Source organism: Leptopilina heterotoma, unplaced genomic scaffold, assembly GCF_015476425.1.
Source record: "Leptopilina heterotoma isolate Lh14 unplaced genomic scaffold, ASM1547642v1 Lhet_164, whole genome shotgun sequence".
Taxonomy (NCBI): Eukaryota; Metazoa; Arthropoda; class Insecta; order Hymenoptera; family Figitidae; genus Leptopilina; species Leptopilina heterotoma.
In genome coordinates, this window is record NW_025110880.1 from 827,297 (window position 1) to 850,186 (window position 22,890).

Sequence of the window (22,890 nt, forward strand, 5' to 3'; positions counted from 1 at the left end):
GAAAAATACGGGATATCCATTTTTTTTCTATGGATGTGTCAACTAAAGAAATGGATGTGGTATATGGATGTGATAACCTTAAAAATGGATATCCAACCATGCAGTTTTTTCCGTGTAAGAAAACATTATTTTAAATTTATAAAAATTTAAATTAAAATAAATATAAAAATAGAGATAGGGGGTTGGCCCTAGTATATATATACACCTAGAGAAAAATATTATTTAAACCAAATATATTTTATTTGAGTTAAATAAACGTATATTTGTCTCAGAACCAACTAGACTTTTTATTTCTTTTAAATAAAAATTTTATTCGACATAAATAAAACATATATTTGAGATAAATAAAATTTTATTTAAAATTTTAAACCAAATAAAATTTATTTCAAACAAATAAAAAGTCTAGTTGGTTCTGAGACAAATATACGTTTATTTAACTCAAATAAAATATATTTCGTTTAAATAATATTTTTCTCTGGGTGTAAACACTCAACATACAATTTAAAATAAAAATAATGCAGAATGTGTTATTCTCAATTTATCTTAATTTGGTACAAATCTTTTCCCAGTTGCACTCCAATGACTTAGGTCGTAAGGTCTATAGATCTAAATTGCGCAAGCTGTTGTCTCGTTAATAATAAAATAGATCCTGAGTAATTGTACTTAATTAAGAGGAAGTATATTGCTTCCGGATGGTAGGGAACGAAGGGGGGGAGTCGTATCATGTCGTTGTTTCTGTCACATTGATTAAGGTGAAAGTGCCATCAAGAGTCAACGAGAGGTTTGAATATTAAGAGAGAGAGAGGAAAAAAAAGAAAGAAAGAGAGAGAGAGAGACAATGGAAATTGCACTCGATTGCCTTTTTTCTTTCTTTCTCGCTTCTTTCATGTTCTTTTCTTTCTTCATTCTTTTCAAGTCACACAAACACTTTTTCGACGAGTCAAGCTCGTAAAATGAGCAGCTATTAGCAATTTTTCGCTCTCTCGATTTTATTCAGGGCTCATTAAACGAAAATCGTTATATAGAAGTAAAAGCTCAGCTATATAGAGCACAGTTAAAAATAAATATAATAAAAAGAATTTTCTTTTCACGCAAACAAAAAATTTAATTACGGTTTTAAAATTAAATTATTGTTCCAAATTTCTTTGCTTTAATTGATTTAATTATTAATTTAGTTTTTTTTTAATTTAATTTAATTACAATATTTTAATTTATTTATAAATTGAAGTTTTTATTTATTTATGGAAATTTGTACCCAATTATTTTTCACTTAATTTAGAGAGGAGTTCCTCTCTAAATCTTAGTTATTAAAAATTGAGCCATAAAAATAGATAAAATAGAAAGTAAATACTTTCTATTTTTCCCCCATGTAAATTGCGAAATAATTGAGAATTATATAATCACGCAGAGTGATGTGACAATATTAGTGAATAAATAGTTTCATCTACAATTTTTTTTCTTTTTTTTGAAAACAAGAACGTGATTAAAATCGGTCCAGGCAGATTCCTATGAAATCTAAGGGACTATAGGTTGGGTCGACGTGTATCCATCGTTTCGCTTTTCATTCATGTGATGGCACAGCAATGCGCGCGAAGAGAGACAATGAGAATGCTTCAACAATGGTCCACCGGAGAACGAGGTGGCAAGATGAAGGGTAAGTGGGATGAGAAGGGGGATGGGGAGGGGTGGGAAGAGGGTGAATTTGAAACGAAGGAAACAAGAGGAATGAGTGAGTTGGGAAAAGCGGGAGAGCGAATGATGAGTCCTGGACGATAGTGAGGAAAATGGGTGGCGGGAGCATTGCCAGTATCATTTAACATGTAGCTGAATAGCCATCTGGAAGAATAGTGAAAAGGTCCCTTGGGAATCCCCAGGGATTTTGAGCTTTCGACGAAGTAGTCTCACGCCTTGCCTCAGGCTTGATTCGCTTTCTTCCCTTCATGGTGAACCATTCTCAACAACCGCGTCGACTTTCAAATCATTTCCATCAAAATTATCCTTCGCTCCTATTATCTCTTGAATTGAAAATTACCACAACACTTATTATTATTATTATTATTTATTTATTCTCATAAGTAGTGATTACTGAAACCAATAATATTTATTATTCTTATTAATATTTTTATTATTATTTTGTTTAATTTTGTTCTTATTATAATTAATAATTATTATTACTAGGAACAATTCGCGCGCCAAAGCGCGCGGCTAACTTTTTACTACCTTTTATTAAATAAAATTAGAAATTTTAAAAATAATAGAATTTGAAAATTTTCTAATTTAAATTTTTGTTGAAAACACTAAAAAAATTCAATTTTGGAGAAATTACAAATAATTGCAGAAATTCTATTATTTTCAAAACAAAATAAAATTCTTCTTATAAACATCAACTATGTTCAAAATTTGTAAAAAATTCTCATAAAAATCCCAATTATCTTTATAAATAACAAAATTCTTCTCCAAAGTTTAATTATTTTCATAAATGTCAAAAAAAAATTCTTGTCCTAATTTCAATTATTTTCAAAAATAAAATGCATTTTTCTAATTTCAATGATTTTCAATATCCACTATTTTAATAAAATTTCCTAAAAAGAATTCAATTATTTAAAAAAAAATTTAATAAAATTGCATGCAAACATTTAATTATTTTCATAAATAATACAAATTTACAGAAATTCAATTATTTGCAAAAATAATAAATTTTTTTTTAAGGAATTCAATAATTATTTTCATAAAAAATAATTTAAAATTCTAGAAAATAATAATTGAATTAAAATGATGAAAATAATTTTGATGAAGTTACAGTAACAATATTCTTATAATATAAAATAATGATTTTATCTCTCGGTCATCTTTAATTAGTTTTTTAATTAGTTTTTTAATTTTAAAAAAGTTTGAATTTGAAATTTTTGAATGTCTTAATTTCTGTGGAAAATCATGTTCCAAAAATAAAATTAAAAATAGAAATTGTGCAAATATTTTTCTTCTTTTTTTAAAACAAATTAATAATTTTATTAAAAAAATTGTGATTCATAAACAAAAATAATGCAAAATAAATAAATTTTCTATTTCTTAATTACAGTTGTTTAATAATTTTATAATTTTGTTTAGAAGTAAAGAACAAAAATCTGCATAATTTAAATTTGACAAAACATAATATTGAACAAAATTTTAGTCTTTTAATGAAAAGAAGTGAAAAAATTCTGATGATGTTGAAGAATTTTATAAAAAGTAAATTGAAAATATTTGAATTGTTTCGAAGAATTTATTAAAATTTTAGGACATAATTGAAATTTATGGAAATATTTAAAAATATTTGAATTCATCCGAGGAATTCAATTAAAATTGTTTTGAAAATAATTAAAATTCCTTCAAAGGATTTTACTATTTATAAAAATAATTGAATTATTGCGACAAAGTTTACTATTTACAAAAATAATTAAAAATTTTTGAAGAATTTATCAAAATTTTAAGAAATAATTAAATTATTATGAAGAATTTTATAGAACTATTTGTAAGTAATGAAATTTTTTCGAGAAATTCTCATAACTTCTATTTGTCATTACAATTTTGAATTAATTATAAAATAAAAATAATTATAAATAACATAATAATATAATATACAATCTATCTAAAGATAACAAAAAACTCAAATAATTCTGTAAAAAGTTGGTAAATAGCAACAATAATTTGTTTAAAAATTGTTTAATATATAATTCAATTTTTACTCTTTCTCTGTAATCATATAAGTTTTAGTAAATTGCAAAATTAGGAAAAAACTGCAACTTTCCAGGTGCATTCTGTAAAAAGTTGGTAAATAACAACAATCGTTTATTTAAATAATTTTTTAATAATACTTATGACTCGTTTCATTAAATATTGCCTTTAATTTGTTGATTTAATACTAACTAAAGCTAAAAAAAATGTTGTCAAAAATTTTCTAATCTCTTTGTTTATTTAAAAATTACATGATTTTGCAATAATAAATTGTTTAAACAAATGCAAGATGCATAAAAAATTAAAAACATTATTAAAATACAGTATAATTGTATTAACACATAATTATATAGAAAAACTTTGATGAATTTTAATCGCTTTTAGAACATAAAAATAAAAAAGCGTATACAAAAATCTTTATTAGCGCGAAGGTTAAAAATAGTGAAAAATCAACAGAAATCCCGATATATAATTCCAGACGGTTATACACTGTAAATAGTGATAGCTATTTTATTTTTTTTTGAAAATAATTAAAATTCCTTCAAAGGATTTTACTATTTATAAAAATAATTGAATTATTGCGACAAAGTTTACTATTTATAAAAACAATTATAATTTTTTGAAGAATAAATCAAAATTTTAAGGAATAATTAAAATATTATGAAGAATTTTATAGAATTATAATTGAAAGTAATGAAATTTTTTCGAGAAATTCAATGAAAGTTGTTTCGAAATCAATAGATTTTCTTTAAAGAATTTAATTAAAATTAAGTATATTCAATACAATTGAATTCATCACAAGAATTTTATTATTTTTTGAAAATAATTGAATTCTTTCAATTTTTTTGACAAATATATTATTTTAAAAATTGCATTGAAAGTAATTTAACTTTTATATAAAATCTTGAAAAATATTTTGAGAATAATTGCATTTTTTTTTTTTTTTTTGAAAATTTTAAATTCTTGTTAAAATTGCATTTTATGGAAATTTTTGTAAATAATTAAATTCTTTTATGTAATTTTATTCAAAGATTAAAAATAATTTAATTCCTGCAAAGAATTTTTGTATTTATAAAAATAGTTAAATTGTTTCAAAAAATTTATTATAATTTTAGGAAATAATTGAAATTTTGAATTTAAAAAAAATAACCTTAAATTCGAATTCAGCGACCTCAAAAACATTATATATGTTGAAATAAAAATTTGTTGGAAACTTTTTTTTCGGTCCATTTTAGGCTCACAAGCGATTTTTAACTGTACTGTGAAGGGGTTAAAAGCAACAATATTTTTAATTTAAAATTATTATATTACTGACTATTATTACCAATATTAATTATTTACTATTACTTTTATTAACCTTTTTGCAGTATAATAAAAAAATTCTTTTTAAGTAAAGAATGTTCAAAAAAAAGTTTCTAAAAAATTTAATTTAGTCGTATTTTAGGTGTTTGGGATCACTAAATTCGAAATTAATATCTGATTTAAAAAACCAAAATGTCGGATTCAATATGGCGAGCAAAAATTTTTTTTAAATTAACATCCCAATTCTTATGAAAACGTTTACTCGGGGTTTTTTGTTAATTAATATGGCGAACAAAATTTTTAATAATTAACTTCACTGAATTCGAATTCATTGTAAAATTTAAAAATTTTTAAATGTCGGATACAATATGGGAATCGTCCAAAATTTTTTTAATTTAGTAATTTTAATGCTAGCATAATTTTTAACATTTTTTATTGTCCTTAATAAAGAATTTTTTATACCTAATATTAAATTCAGATTCAGTAATTCCAAAAAATCCCTGGAATAAAATTTTTTAGTTAATTTACCATTAACAGTATGAGCGCAAGATAATGTAACTGTAATATAATATTGCCACTAAAAGATATTATTTTTATATAAAAAAAAAGTTGAAAACAATTTTTTAAAGTCGATGGAAAAAAATTCTTAAATTACACAGACATATTTAATTTTACAAAGAAGTGTTAATTTAATTTCATATTAATTGCAATTAAAAAGAAAAATTATTTTCAAAATGAAATTGATATTATATTTTGCAAGTCGGTTGATTTTCTCTAAAGCGAAGAAGTAAATTTTTTATCTTCTTTGTGATTATAAAATTCAAGAGTATTTCTAGTTAAAATATGTAAAATTGAAGAGAAATCTTCAGAGGGAATTGTAATCGAATATGTGCGGCACTTTAAAAAGGATATCTTCCTTTTTTTATGTCTCTCTATCTCTCTTTCTTTTTATATTTATATATATATATATATATATATAGATCGTCGTCAAGAGATAAGTTTCGTCCTCAATAAAACCGATATCATCATCGCATAATTCTCGTTTGAAATTTCACACCGAGAACTTCGTTTTAACTTGACTTTTGCCTTTCCTTGTCTTGACATGAGAGCAGTCACAGTATCCTCGAGACGTTGAGTATACCGAAAGTGCTTCCGCCGTTGCGCGCATTAGTCCCCATAAAGTGTTTCTAATAGCATTTAGCGCACGAGAAAGCGACAGAATTTCCATTAAATTAATAGTAATTTCTCATTTCTCTTAAAATTCTCCCATTTCCGCTTAAAAGTGTATACACATATATACTATAATATGTACTATGTATATGTGGAAGTAATTCAAATAGTTGAAAAAAAGTGCAACAAGATTTCTCTTAAGAAAATTAGGAGCTTACTGAATTAGAGAAAAAAAAATAGGAAAATAAATTAGATAATAAATTTAATATTTAAAAAATGTTAATTTATATTAATTATACTGATTATACTAAGAATACTGATAATTACAGAAGCAATTAGAGATAAACCAACTCTTATTGGTTTTTTTTTGGTATTGTAAAACAAAGATTTGTGCAAGATTTATCTATCATTAGGATTTTTTTTTCTTTTTTACAGTTATAAAGGGTAAAATTTTGTAAACCCGACTACTGGATAAAAGTGAAATAAAAATATTAATCATAGTATTCAATGTTAATTTAGACTGTTATTAATAGTAATTAAAAGATACTGCTACTTGTAGTCATTACAGTTAATAGCAACTACTGTTACTAGTAACTTCTATTAATAGTAACTACTGTTAATATTAACTTCTATTAACAGTAACTACTGTTAATATTAACTTCTATTAACAGTAACTACTATTTATAGTAACTTCTTTTAACAGTAACTATTATTAATAGTATAACTTCTATTAACAGTAACTATTGTTAATAGTAACATCTGTTACAAGTAACTACTGTTACAAGTAACTACTGTTACAAGTAACTACTGTTACAAGTAACTATTGTTAATAGTAACGACTGTTACAAGTAACTTTTGTTAATAGTAACTACTATTAATAATAATTATTGTTAGTAGTTACTACTGTTACAAGTAAATTTTGTTTATAGTAACTACTGTTACAAGTAACTATTGTTAATACTGTTAATAGTAACTACTATTACAAGTAACTATTGTTAATACTGTTAATAGTAACTACTATTACAAGTAACTATTGTTAATAGTAGCTACTGTTAATAGTAACTACTGTTAATAGTATAGCTATAACAGAGACAACTGATAATAGTAACTATTTCTTATAATAACTACTGATATTATTAACTTCTGCTTATAGAAACTATTGCTAATAGTAGTTTCTGTTTCTCCAGTCTCCAACTACTGTTAGTAGGAACGATTGTTAGTAGTAGTTTCTATTAATAGTAACTATAGCTAATATTAATTTTTCTTATAGTGACTACTGCTAATATTAACTACTGCTTATGAAAGTATTACTACTAGTAACTGTCGTTATTAGTAATTACTGTTAATAAAAAACTAAAAAAGTAATACTAATAAATAACTATTTCTAATATTAACTATTGCTAATAGTAAAGCAATGTTGATAGAGGAAACTATACATTGTTCATAGTAGCTCTAATTAATAGTACCTACTGTTAATAAAAAGGTACTGCTAATAGCAACTACTGTTTATAATAACTATTGTTATTATAAAATTGTTATTATAATTGTTATTATAATTATTATTATTATAATAAATTGTTTATAATAACTATAACTATTTTCAATAGTAACTATTATTTATAGTACCGATTATTCATGGAAGCTAGTGTTTATGGACGGATTTGGAAACTAATGTTAATACTAACTAGTGTTAAAAGAAATTATTGTTAATAGTAGAAACTATTATTAATAGCAACTGCTCTTTATTGAATCTAATGTTTGTTATAACTACTGTAAATTATTTGTAGTAACTAGTGTTTATATTAATAACTATTTGAAGTAATTACTGTTTGTATTCTTTAAATCTGAATTGGTAGTTTTCTACTAATGAAATAGTGCAAACTCGTTTACCAATTGAATTAGGAACATTTTTGATTAATTTTTTAGAAGAAAAACTACTACTAACTGGTAGAAAACTACTAATTTATTTATTATTAATAGTAATAATAGTAATTATTAATAATAGTAATTAATAGTAATTCATTTAATAGTATTTACTATTTCAAATAAGAGAGTACTAAATTCGCAGGATTTTTTCTGTATACTAAATTTTTTTCTATTTTCTCAAAGTATATTTTTAATGAGATAAAAATCAATATGAAATTTATAGGATGGACATTAATAGAGTCCAAGTTAGATAATAGAAAATGATTCATGAAAAATTCATCTCCCAAAAATCTTAATGCTCTTCATTCTTTTATTGTGGACTTAACTGCTTCCACCAAACTCATCGTCCTGGATTTTCTTCCGGATTATCATTCATACTCGAAAAGAAGATTTTTCAGCAAGATACTCTTTTCCTTTCTCTCTCTGTCTCTCTCTATCTCTCTTGCTCTGTATTTCACTACAACAGCTTAAAACTGCCTTTTTCTCAGTCAGATAGAATAAAATTCTACATAATCGTTGAGTGGCGATGTACCAGTCCCTCTCTCGTTTTAAATAAAAGAAATATTCTTCTTTTTTCACATGTTTTAAAATTTTATTTTTTTATTCTGTTGACGTTTTTCTTTTCTTTTTTTGTTTATGTGTTTTTGTCTGCCTCTTTTTTTTTATTTTGGTTGACAATATGTGAAACTGCATGGTATACGAATGCCAGGGGAATATAAACAAAAAAACAAAAAAAAAAAAAAAAAAAAAGAGAGCCCACGTTCGAATTAGCAAGGCGTTCTCTGGCAAAACCAGAAACTGCAGCATTCATTTCTCCGCAGTGTTTCTCGCTGGATTTTGAGCCATTTTAAATGGCCACTGTGTTCAGTTACCACTTTGAATCTCATTTTCAACGTGGCTGAATCCACAGAATTGTTGGGTGAAATACTTTCTTGAGAATGCGATTTCAAAGAAGTTAATTGAATGCAATTTATTCACAGCTCTCATCCCCCCCGCCACAAAAAAAAAGAAAAGAGGAAAGGTATAAATTTATTATCAATTTGAAAGTTGTTTTAAAATAATTCTTAAATCAATTGGTTTAGGAATTATATTAAAACAACTTTCAAATTAATAATAAATTTATACCTTTTCTCTTTTCTTTTTTTTTGTGGCGGGGGGGATGAGAGTTGTGAATAATATTAATCTTACTCTAATTTATTAACAAAAAATTACTTTTTCCATTTAATAGAAAATTTTAATTTCAATTATTTCTATTCATTAAAAAAATATTAATAATAAATAATAGAAGTTGAACTAAAGTTAGAAATTTTAATTTTTCTTAAATAATCCTTTTAATAATATTCAATACTGTCAAAAAAATTAAGTTATTTGAGTAATCACGATTTAAATTAATTTTTAATTACATTTTTTTATATATCGTTATTATTAATTTAAAGAAGAATTTATCTTTTCCGCCTTTCACCATATATTAAAATTAATCTTTTTTATTTTCTTTTTTATCGTTTTAACCCCTTCACTGTCAGTGGGCTCTATAGAGCCATAAAAATGTCGTGCCCTGTATGTCCATGGGCTCTATAGGGCCATCGAAAAAAAAGACATTTAAAAGTTAACGAATTTGGCTAAAAATCCTTACTCGGGGGTTTTCGGGGTCGCTGAATCCAAATTCGTTGTCAAAAATTCAAAATTTAAAATGGTAGCTTTAAAAAGGCAACAAAAAAAAAGTTTTAAGTTAACGCATTCGTTAACTTTTTAATTTTTTTAGGTCGATATTTTGAAGCCGCCATTTTGAATTTTGACTTTTCGACCACGGATTTTGAATCAGTGACCTCAAAAACATATAATATGACAATATCATGATTTAAAAAAAAAAAATTTTTTTTGAACATTTATGGCACAAAAACTTTATTTTCACTCGACTGTGAAGGGGTTAAAATTCAAATAAGAAGTACCTCAAACAAATATTTTAATATTGATACATGAAGCAATTTTTATATTTGAAAAATATTCAGGTTGGAAACTTAATATGAAGCAAAATTAAAATATTGAAAATTCTATTTTACATTATGTGAAAGGCATTTTATCATCGTAAATGTTTCAATAAATTTTTTAATTAAACTTTTTTTTTTATTGAATACTCTTTTTTAAAGTAACACAATTTTTTTAATAAATAAATTCCATACTTACAAAAATTTTCAGTATCAAAAAATATGTTCTATTTATTTATCTTTTTATATTCAATTAGCGAAAAAATATCTTGTTCTCATTCTTGGAATATTCATTGAAAACATTTTATAATATTTCATCTACAATTCTGAAATATTAATATTAAATTTATGATAATAATAACAATAATAATAACTTAATTTAAATTAAATAATATAATAGAAAACTAATAAAATACTGTAAAATAATAAATTAATATTAAAATGACCGACATTTGAAATATTTTTTTGAAATAATTTATTTGTTTATTTCTTTAATATTAGACGGGTTTAACTTTTATAATGACGTTTTTATTACAGGGGGTCGACTATGTAATTTCATTTTTATTTCACTTTTATTTTCATTTTCACTTTGACAGGTTTATATTTTCACTTTCTATCAAAGTGAAAGTGAAAATAAAATAAAAAAATTGTCATAGGAAAATAGAAATGAAAGTAAAAATAAAAAATATTATCAAAGTGAAAATGAAAATAAAAAGAAAAAAAATCTATCAAAGTGAAAGTAGAAATATAAGTAAAAATAAAATTCTATTGTAATGAAAATGGAAGTAATAATCTATCAAAGTGAAAGTGAAATTAAAAATAAAAATAAAAGTGAAAATGAAACTGAAAATAAAAGTGAAAATAAAAATGAAATTACGTAATCAACCCCAAGAATAACAAAATTATTTCTACACAATCCTAATGGAATATTCCTACAATATTTTGAAAGAATATTTCTAAATTATTTTTTCTTACAATGAAGGGAAAATTCCAAAGGACAATTTTAATAATTCTAAAATGTAAATGGAATATTTCTTCAAATATTCAAATATTCTGTTACACAATATTCGAATATTCCTTTAGAATATTCCAGGAATTTGAATAGAATATTTCATGCTATTGTAAAAGTAATAAAAATTCTCCAACTATTAAATACACATTATAAGTTATTTCATTGAATAAATAAAAAAAAATCGTTGAAGCTTTTAAATTCTCGGCAGAAAATGGATTTTGTTTACTTATTGGAGTTGCAAAAATGTGAGTTTTTTTAAAATGACGACCAGAAACTAAAGGGGTAGAAGAGAGTTTTGGACGCTTATAGCCGTTTCAACGGTCTGCTCGACCGTCTGCCATTAATCGTGGCCCCGCACAGGCCATTAGTGCCCGTTGAAAGGGGTATAAAATAATTTACGCGTCCGCGGTTTTGCTAGAAAAACGATTCGACTCAACGTTGAGATTTTCAAGGTAATTCAATATATGCTCACGTTGTATCTAGAAAAAAAGTTTTTAAAAAACCTTTAAAAGTCAATTTCCGACGTTACTTTTAGTCTCAGAAAAATTCACATTTTAATTGAACGACAAAAAAAAAGGAAATCTCTAGCTAAAAATTGAAATTTTTAGGTACAAATTTCAAAGCGAAAAAATAATTTTAAATTGTAAAAATAGTTTCTGAATGAAAAAATCACTTTTCTCAATTTAATGTTACTGATTAATTGTTAATTACTAGTATTAATTATTAATTTAATTTTCAGAATATTTGCGGAAATTTTGTTTAATTTTTAAAAACTACTGGTTCAACTTCGATGCGAGTTTTCTTTTATTCTTTTTCTAAATGTTCTATAGTTAAACAGATATTTTCCAGTAAGGCAGATTATATTAATAAGAGAAGCAATTTGTTGGTTCGGAAAAAAAAATCTGCGAATAATAAAGCACTGTTAATCCAGACGGCAAACTGTAGCAAACAGGCATGGTAACATACAAAGGCACGTTTATACGTCCGTTACGTGTACTCTCTGAAACTCTAATAACGTACAATTAGTTGTTATTACCTTTGGGGGCATAAAATTTCGTTTATAAAAGTTTACCATTATTTCTTCTAAATGCCAAGTTTCTCGAATGAATGCATTTTTGTCCAGTTTCCATTTATTTTCTACTTTCAATTCTTTTTTTTTACTTTTGAAAACCACTTTTTTGATTAGTACAACTGTTATTAAATTTTTTAAAAACAATAAATTATTGCTATAATAAATTAATATTATATTAACTGAAAATTCCGCTATTTAAAAATACTGCCAACAGTTAATATTAACCATTATTTGTGGTATTTTTCTTCGTCTATTTTATCGGATATTTTTTAAGGAATAAGAATTTAAGGAATCAAAATTATTATTATTATTATTATTATTATTATTATTATTATTATTATTATTATATTAAAACAATTGTACTATGTTTTTTACTCTTCCTATGTATTCGATTTATAGATAGAATACATATAAAAGCAGCGACGAAATAATTTATTTCAATAATGAATCTTTATAAAACACAATAAATTTATAGTGTATAATAATAAAGAAATTATTTTTAAAATAAGAAATCAAGTCTTTTACTATTTGTATTAGTAAATGCATTCAACAAGAAGATTTTAATTTTAAAAAAGAAATAAATTTATTCAAAAATATTTTTTTTCCACAGCTCACATAGTTTGTCATACCAAGTCGCCTTCTCATATCACACTTTTTATCTCGAATATATATGTATGTATAAGTTTAAAAACTTGTAGAAAAACGAAAAGTTATTTCCGTCTTCGATTTTTGCAATTATCAACAATTTCAATAAATCTACAAAAATGAAACGCAAAAATTTTATGAAAAAAGTCTTAAAATTTTGCAGCGCATAAAAGAAAATAAATCGTAAATTTTATTTTTTCCGATTAAATGCTTATTTTATTTTACAAAATTTAATTACTTTTGTTTTCAAGTTTAACATTTGTGCAATAAAAATATAAAAATTATTGATGTTCTATTTTTTAAAATTAGATTTTCAATATTTTGTGCAATTAACAGAATAATAGCATATGACTGTTGAAAATATGAAAGGTTTTTCAAACTAATTTTTACCTTTAGTTTATTTCGTTATCGATATTATAATTTAAATAATTTTTTATTACTCGAATTTTTATTTTTTGTAATATTTCTTTTTTTGACAAGTAATTAATTATTATAATATTTATTTTTCCTAATTCGTATTTTATATAGCATCTATTTTCTGATTACAAATCTGATGTCATATTTTAAAAATTCAAAATGGCGGATCCAATATGGCAGAGGAATTTTAAGAAATTAAACAAATTCGCAAGAAACTTGTTACTTGGTGGTTTTCGGGATTTGACATCAAATTTTAAAGATTCAAAATGACGGATCAAATATCGCCGATTATTTTTAAATATCATTACATCTAAAAGTAAGAAAAAAATGTAAATAAACAAATAATAATTTCCGCTAATTCAAAATGTATGTTTTTGATATAAAATCAAGTACCAACTTTACGACCATTTATAGTCTCCAATAAAAAATATTATTTATTATAATAAGCCAATTATATCAATTTAATACCAGAGCGATAAATTAATTAGCGCATTAATGCAAATAGTAATTGGATTGTAACTTGACTTGTAATTTCATTTAGACGCAATTTGATATCGATTTGAGAGAGAGAGAGAGAGAAAGAGGGGGGGGGAGGTTGTTTGAGGGGATGGTTTTGGTATTACGAGTTGAACTCTGATTGTAAAGCAGCGCTCTTATGCTACACTTCAGTATTCTGGCCCTGTTAAACCGGAAATAACGGCATTGCGAAATGAGTCCCTTTCCGGGTGGGTTAAGTAGCCGATAGAAATGCATAGCGGTGTGGTCTATGTGTACAAACTCAAGTAAGGGCAGCCAGCAACTTTGAATAGCTACAATGTATAGTAGAGAAGTATCTAATGGCCATTCGTACTTACCTCTTGTAGATGGGCATTATTCTATATGATCCCCAGGTCTAACTTCCGGGCTTTGCAAATTTCCACGATCTTTCGCGTAATCTCCTTTAAATGCTCAACACTAAATCCAAGTCCTACAAACAGAGAAAATTCATGACTGCTAAGAGAATACAATTTACTTCAATATTTACATCATTAAAGTTCTAACAATTATACTGTTATCACTAAACATTGTTTTCATTATTTGAATTTATATTCAAGTGACGAAAATTATTATTATTATTATATTTACGAAAACTATTATTCGACGTACTTTATTATCATTTCTTATCATGTTTATTATATAAATAAATTTTATCTACTTTTTAAAATAATTTTTATTTAATTAATTTTAAATAATAATTTTCATAGATTTATTATTATTATTATTATTATTATTATTATTATTATTATTATTATTATTATTATTATTATTATTATTATAATAATAAAATTTTTGTTTTTTTAAATTAAAAAAACAATTAGTTAATACAAGTAAAATGAAAGGTGAATTTCTAAAAAGCTTTTTTCTAATGAAAGTGATTTTCTAATTTTCTTTATTCTAATAAAGGTAATTTTCAAAAAAAATGTTTCTAACGTAATATTCAATTTTTGAAATAACAAATGATTAAAAAATAAAATTTACGAAAATATTTTAATTCTTTAAAAAAAAGTACTTGAGATTTCTTTAAAAAATTAGGTATAATAAAAAAAAGAAATTAGGCAAATTTTTTAACAAAATTTTTAAATAATCTAGTTAAAAATCGTAATTAACAAATAGAAATTATAGGGATTTTTTTCCTAAAAATATTTAAAATTTCTAAAAAAATGTTTTATAAATAAATTAATTTTAGAAATTTTTGTATAAAAATAATGCAAATTTTTTTTGTTCTTTTTTTCAAAGAAGAACAGAATTTTGTTAACAAATTGTAATAAGGAATAATAATTTTATAAAATCTTTTCCACTTTCACAAAATCAAATATATAATTTTGTAAGCAAAATTGTGATTGAGAAAAACAGAAAATATGCAAAATAGTTTCTATTTCTTAATTTTTTAGAAAAAGTGACCTTTCATTTTTAAATTATTCATAACATTAACATTTTTCTTTTTTAAATAAATATTTAATCATTGTTATTATTTTTTTATAGAAAGTTAAAATTTTTAAAAATTTCAATTTTCAAATCCTTTGAAATTCAATAGTTTATAAAAATTGATACTGTAATTTATCAAAAATTATTTTCAAGATTTAAATTTAATTATTTTCTGGAATTTTCAAAACTAAAATTTCTTCACTAATTCAATTATTTTTAATAATTTTTGAAAAATGATATAAACGAATTTATCACTCGGTTGTCAAATTAATTGAAAACTGAAGTTAAACGATCACTCCGAGTCTCGCTCGGAGTGATCATTGACTTCAGTTTTTAATTAATTTTTGAGAAAGTTCCTTAAAAATTCAATGATTTATTCAAAGAAAAAAAGTACACTTAAAATATTTTTGAAATCCAAATGTTTACACTTTCTGAAATTTCAATAATTTAAAATTTTTTTTTAATTAAATATTGTACCTATTTAAAAATAAAATTAATTTCGAAAAAATCCAATAAAAATACTTAAAAAAACTAACTTCTACAGAATTTTTAATTCAACTATTCTAAAACTTCAATTTGAAACCTTTTGAAATTCAATCTGTATTAATAATATTAATTTAACATTCTAATATATAAAAATAGTTAATTATAAATTATTGTAGAATAAGTAATTAATATTAATTAAAAATACAGTTTTTTTAAATTTATTTTCTAAATAAAAAATAATTTCATTTGCAATTTTAATATCCTGTTCTATGTTGAATTAAAAAAATAAAGTTTAGAATTTCATATAACTTTTGTTCTAATTATGTAGTTCAATTTTAGAGAATAAGTTTGTGATAATATTAATTATTGCAAAAAAAATGTAGACATTAATTTATTTTCCACAATTTCGAGTTAAAAATGTGTAATTTTTTCTATTTTAGGTACAATAACATTTTTGATAAGTTTTTATAATAATTTTTAATTTTATATTCCTTTTTGTAATTTTTGTAACTTTTTATCATTTTGAATCTAAAATAATTTAATTTTTTTACATAACATATTTATTTAAATTTTTAAAAATAATTTTATTTATTGTTTTGAATTTTATGGAAACTTTCTGAAAATAATTAAATTCTTTTGAATAAAACTGTACTGAGAATAATTGAATTCTTATAAAGAGTTTAATAACAATTTTCAAAAATAATTTTTTATGGAGAAATTTTATTAAAATTATATTGAAAAGAATTGAATTCCTGCGAAGAATTTAATTATGTGTATGAAAATAATTGAATTCTTCCAAAGTTTTTCAACGAATTTAATTGAAAGTGTATTGAAAACCTCGTTGAAAACAATTTAATTCCTTTTTTTATTTTCATTTTTCATGGTATATTTGTCTTATTTCATATTTTATAACAAATTATATTTATTATAAATTTATTATAAATTATAATAAAGTCTTTAACGTTTTTAACGTATTTAATTTTTAATTTTCAATTTAATTTTAACTGTATTTTTATTTATTTTTAATTTTATTTTTTTACTTTATATTTTTATTTTAACTCATTCTAAAATTTTTGACTCCAGATTCTAAAGTACAGGTTTCACTGTACTTTATTTTATTATTGTGAACTAAAATCTTTTTATCTTTTAATTGGAGTAACATTAAAGAATCTTTGACTAAATGTCTTCGTTTGTCTTGTTATTATAAATTATATTTTATTATAATAGTTTATTTATTTTTATGGTAATTAGTTGTTATTTTAATCGAATTTATTAAAAATAATTGAATTCTTTCAAAAAATTTTATTAGAGTTGAATTTTTTAAAATTTTGAATCAATTTCAAATCTGTAAATTTTAATTATTGTTAGAAATCGAAAGAATTTAAAATTAACATAATTCTATTTAATTAATTTAATTAATTAATTTAATTTAATTAATTTAATTCTATATTTTTTGCTGATCGACAACAAAATTCAGAATTTTCTTATCAATTCTAGAAATGAAATATTTTTACTTTCCCTGATTTTTCCCTGAATTCCCCGACATATGGCAAGTGGCAACCCTGGCTAATCGTACTTTTCCCCTGTTATAACTGAAGAAAGATATATCAACGACAAAAAGTAAAAATATTTTTCTAATTTTTCGCCCGCTGAGTTATTTTTTTCTGCTCTTTTTGGAAAACAAAATATTGATTTAAAAAACAAAGAAAAAATTTAATTTTCGACTGGCAAAAGGAAGAAAGTTTTATCATTCAATTTTTTATTTTTATTTTTAATTGAATTGATTGTATATATGTATATGTATAGAGAAGAGAAGAGTGGGCGAGACCGCGACATCGACCGCCGATATCATTCACTAATTTCGTGCACTGCGGCCCCAAAATTGAATTATCCCACCCGAACACGGTCAGGCAAACCAAAATTAATAGTTTTGGCCGGCAAGGAAAAGGGACGCGCGCGAATACGCCCGCAGAAGCTTGCAGCAATGCCATGGCTCTGGGAATATTGGGCAGAGGGGTTTGGCAGGCCCGCAAGCAATATATCAGGACCCGTTAGAACCGTCCGAGAGTAATATACCGCTCGGTCAGCCTGTTTAGAAGTAATAAAGCGCCGCTATACCCAGAATCCAGGAACGACCATAGGCAACAAGAAAATCGTCCATTTACTAAACAGATTACAATACCATTTTTGTTCACCGGCAAAACATTTATTATTATTATTACTAAACACGCCCAATACTTGTCCTCATATTGATTCTTATACATTCCAAGTTTCAAATAATTTTATTTACAAAATAAAAAAATACACTCTGCAATTTAGATAATTGACAAATATTTTGTCAGTGAAATTTACAAAAGAATTTATTTATTTATTATTTTTAATATTATTATTAATTATTAAACTTATCATTTTTTTAGTTTTCATTAGGTACCTACTAAAGTAACTATAGAATTTAATAAAATCAGACAATTAAGTTTAGTTTGAAAATATAAATATAAAAAAACAATTTTTGTAGATCTTAAGATCAAAAATATAATTAACGTAAAAGTGAACCTTTTCTTAGGAAGCAACTAATTATCGCTAAAGTTGGTCCGATTTTGACTCAATCTGGTCCTACTGTGAATAAAAAAAAAATTCATTGTAATCGAGCTAAAATAAATAAAAAATATAAAAATAAATTAATAAAAAGAAGTAAATAAATAATGAGTAAAGAAATAACAATTAATAAAATAAATAAAAATGAATCTGAAACTGCTACCCACTTGCCAGCACCAACTTCATTTTAGAAATTAAATTTGAAAGTCAAATATCTCTTTTTTTTTTTGTTTAATAACACAGTGCAACACATAAAATGTGCACTAAGTTTTGACTTCAGTTTCTGAAAGTGCTTATCGAAACTAGCAAAAACCTATTTCAGTTTTGCTAGATTAGCTAGGATTTAAATTTTATCGACATTTGAATTTTTTTTTTGAATTTTCACATTTTTCAGTTTTCTGATACGGGCTGATGGGAACACTGGCTATAAAAAGTTTATTAAAAAAATTCGCAATGGTCAAAATTTGAAAAGCAATAATCCCTCTTTAATTAGAGAGAAAGAAAAAAAAATTTGGTCGAAAATTGGTCCAGTTACGAATTTTTTTGGCTTTTTTACATTTTTTGGTTTTATGAAACGGGCGGGTGAGAAAACTGGCTATTAAAAGATTATAAAAAAAAATTCGCAGTAGTAATCATTTGAGGAGCAATAATTCCTCTTTAATTTCTGACTTTGAAAAAAAAATTTGGTCAAAAATTGTTCGAGTTATGAATTTTTTTTTACTTTTTCACATTTTTCGGTTTTTTGATAAAGCGGATGGAAACGCTGGCTATTAAAAGTTTATAAAAAAAATTTGCAATGGTCACCATTTGAAGAGCAGTAATTCCTCCCTAGTTTCTGCCATTGAAAAAAAAATTTGGTCAAAAATTGATCGAGTTATGAATTTTGTTCGTACTTTTTCAAATTTTTTTTGTTTTTGATCTGGGCGGGTGAGAACGCTGGTTATTAAATTTTTCTTTTTTAAAAACGCAATGGTCACATTTTGCAGAGCAATAATTCTTCTTTAATTTCTGTCAAAGAAAAAAAATTTGGTCAAAAATTGTTCTAATTATGCTTTTTTTTAACTTTTTCACATTTTTCGGTTTTTGATACGGGCGGGTGGGCACGCTGGCTATTAAAAATAAATTTAAAAAATTCACAACGGTCAAATTTTAAAATGCAATAATCCTTCTTTAATTTCTGATAAATGAAAAAAAATTGGTAGAAAATTATTCGTGTTATTTAATTTATTTCTGTACATTTGTATACCCGCGGTCCTGTGCAACCGAGGGTTTTGATTTTTTTTTAATTTTTTCGAAACCAAATATTTCGAATCAAATATTTTATCTTGCGTAGAAATTAAATAGGGATTATTGCTCTTTAAATTGTGCCCATTACGAATTCTTTTTATAAATTTATAATATTCAGTATTCCCACTTCCGTTATCAGAAAACCGAAAATTAAAAAAAAGTAAAAAAAATTAATAACTTGAACAATTTTTAACCAAATTTTTTTTTCTTGGGCAGAAATTAAAGACGGATTAATGCTCTTTAAATTGTGATCATTCGAAATTTTTTTATAAATTTTTAATAGCCTACGTTCCCACCCGCCTGATCAAAAAATTAAAAAATGTGAAAAAGTAAAAAAAAAATTCATAACTCGAACAATTTTCGACCAAATTTTTTTTTCAATGTCAGAAATTAGGTTGGAATTACTGCTCTTCAAATGGTGATCATTGCGAATTTTTTTTATAAACTTCTAATAGCCAGCGTTTCCACCCGCTTTATCAAAAAATCGAAAAATGTGAAAAAGTCAAAAGAAAATTCATAACTCGAAAAATTTTTGACCAAATTTTTTTTTCTTTATCAGAATTTAAAGAGCGATTATTGCTTTTCAAATTATGACAATTGGGAATTTTGTGTAATAAACTTTTAATAGATTGCGTTCCCACCCTCTCGTATTAGAAAAACCGAAAAATTTGAAAAATTACAAAAAAAAATTCATAACTCAAATAATTTTCGACCAAATTTTTTTTCAATGTCAGAAATTAAAGAGGAATTATTGCCCTTCAAATGGTGACCACTGCGAAATTTTTTTTAATAATCTTTTAATAGCCAGCTTTCTCACCCGCCCTTTTCATAAAACCAAAAAAAATGAAAAAAAGCCAAAAAAAAATTCGCAACTGGAACAATTTTCAACCAAATTTTTTTTCTTTCTCTGTAATTAAAGAAGGATTATTGCTTTTCAAATTGTGACCATTGCGAATTTTCTTTAATAAACTTTTAATAGCCAGTGTTCCCATTCGCCCGTATCAGAAAACTGAAAAATGTAAAAATTCAAAAAAAAATTCAAATGTCGATAAAATTCAAATCCGAGCTAATCTAGCAAAACTGAAATAGGTTTTTGCTAGTTTTGATAAGTACTTTTAGAAACTGAAGTCAAAACTTAGTGCACATTCGATGACCTCAAAAATGTTGCACTGTGTAAGTACCAATGTCAAATGTTGAAAAATTAAGTGTTTGCTGATAACTGTGCGCCAGATTAAGTTTTATTTAATAAAAATGATTTATTCATTATTATGAATAAATCAAATTTAATGAAATAAATAATAATTAATTAAATAAGTAAAAAAGAAGTAAATAAGTAAAAATTAAATAAATGAAAAAAAAGCAAAATCCTTTTTAAAAAAGTAATCAACTTTTTTATTGCACTAGAAAAACATAACACGCGTAGTAATTAAAAATACAACATTTTAAAAATTAAAAGAAAAATTGAAATGAAAAAAAATGAATTAATTCTACCGGAGAATAAAAATAACGTAAGCTTGTGTAGTGCATTGAATTTTTAACAAAATTAAATTGTATTCCTTTTTTTCGTTAAATAATTTTTAAAACGAAAGAAATATTTTTTCACGAAACTTGTATTTTTTATTATTAAAGATAAGTTAAAAATGTAAAAATGCAAAATTAAAGAAAGAAATTATTGTTTTCCTTGAAATTTTTAAGAGACTTGCAATGGAAAAATATTTTAGTGATATGAAAAAAGGTGACCTATGATATGAAAAATTTGAAGCGCAAAAGATTAAAAAAATATTAACAAAATTTTCATCCATTTTTACTGCTTTAAAATATTGGATGGAATATTGAAATTTACTGAATACATATTTGTTTAAAATAAAAGTGAATAAATATTTAGAAAATAATTTTTTTATTCTAAATTAATATTTTTATTTTGTTTCTAATAATAGCAATTCGATAATAATAATAATAAAATAATAATATATAATAATCTCGATAAAAAAATTTATTCTTCAATGCGGTTTTAAAATAATACAAAATAATTAAAAAATTGAAAGTAACGGATAACAATTTACTTTGCATCAAAAATATTTTTAAAACCAAAAGTTGAAACATAAATAAATTATTGTTAATGTGTTATATTTAGATTCCTCATGAATAAAAAATAATATTTACTAATAAATAATTACTCACTATAATAATAATTTTAGAACAATATTAACATAACACATAAATTAATTTCTAATACACTTAATAAAAGTAATAAAAAATTCGCGAGATAACATGTCTCCAATAGTAAAAAATATTCCTTCAACATTCCTAAAATATTCAATTGAAACATTAGGAATATTCATTCGAAATATTCCATCTACATTTTAGGAATATTAAAATTGACGAGCTTTAGACTATTCCTTAGAATAATGTACGAATATTCCGTAGGAATATTTTTATTTGAATATAGTAATGTAATATTTCGTTGAAATATATCAATATTCCAATGGAATATTACTTTTCAATTCAAAATAATATACTGATGATTTATATGAGTGGTAAAAAGACATTATTATATTTCAGGAATTATAATAATAGCAATAAAGAAATATTTTTACAAAATTTCAATTGCATATTCCCACAATATTTTGATGGAATATTTCTACATTATTCTATGAAGAAACATTCCAAAAGTCGGACATTTTAATATTCCTAAAATGTAGATTGAATATTAGATTGTGATATTCCTACATTAATTTAAAAGAACATTCTAAAGTTCAGATAATTTATTATTCCCAAAATGAGGATTAAATATTCCTTGGAATATTCCTAATGTTTCAATGGGACATTTCTGGAATGCCAGTGAAATATTCCATTAACGTTTCTGGAATATTTCTTTTACATTTTAGGAATATTGGAAAGTTCTACCTTTGGAATAATCTAAGAATATTTTATTGTAATACTATATTAAATATTCCAGAGAAATACTAAATTTTTAATTTTTCAGTAAAAAAAAAATTTATTTATTTGAATAGCGTGAAAATTGATTAGCACATCACCAATAATCCTAATAAAGAAAAAAAAAGTATGTTAACGCTAAAATTCCAATGGAATATTTCTACAACATTTTGATGGAATATCCTATTAAAAATAGAGCATTTGAATATTCCTAAAATAGAATGGCGCAAAAATTAATAATCATATCATCAATAATTCTAATAAAGTAAAAATATATTTTTACCAAAGTCCCAATGAAATATTCCCATATAATATTTTGATGAGGCACTTGAATATTCCTAAAATGTGGATAGAATATTCCAGAGGAATATTCCAGG

The 22,890-nt window shown here is 23.8% G+C and overlaps 2 protein-coding genes across 7 annotated transcripts in view; one reads left to right on the plus strand and one right to left on the minus strand.

Annotated features, from left to right (window-relative positions):
- Positions 1-22,890, minus strand: part of LOC122499063 — a 693,598-nt gene that overhangs the window by 227,594 nt on the left and 443,114 nt on the right. For 3 of the 5 annotated variants that reach the window (XR_006301298.1, XR_006301297.1, XR_006301296.1), the window contains exon 6: positions 14,098-14,210. The gene's annotated coding sequence lies outside the window, so the exon portion shown is untranslated. Of the gene's footprint in view, positions 1-14,097; positions 14,211-18,247; positions 18,311-18,456; positions 18,516-21,067; positions 21,094-22,890 lie in introns of those variants that run through there. The other 2 variants (XM_043607134.1, XM_043607133.1) reach the window with 2 other exon arrangements.
- The window catches only part of LOC122499061, a 365,723-nt gene that overhangs the window by 183,332 nt on the left and 159,501 nt on the right, over positions 1-22,890 (plus strand). The gene's annotated exons all lie outside the window — the stretch shown is intronic.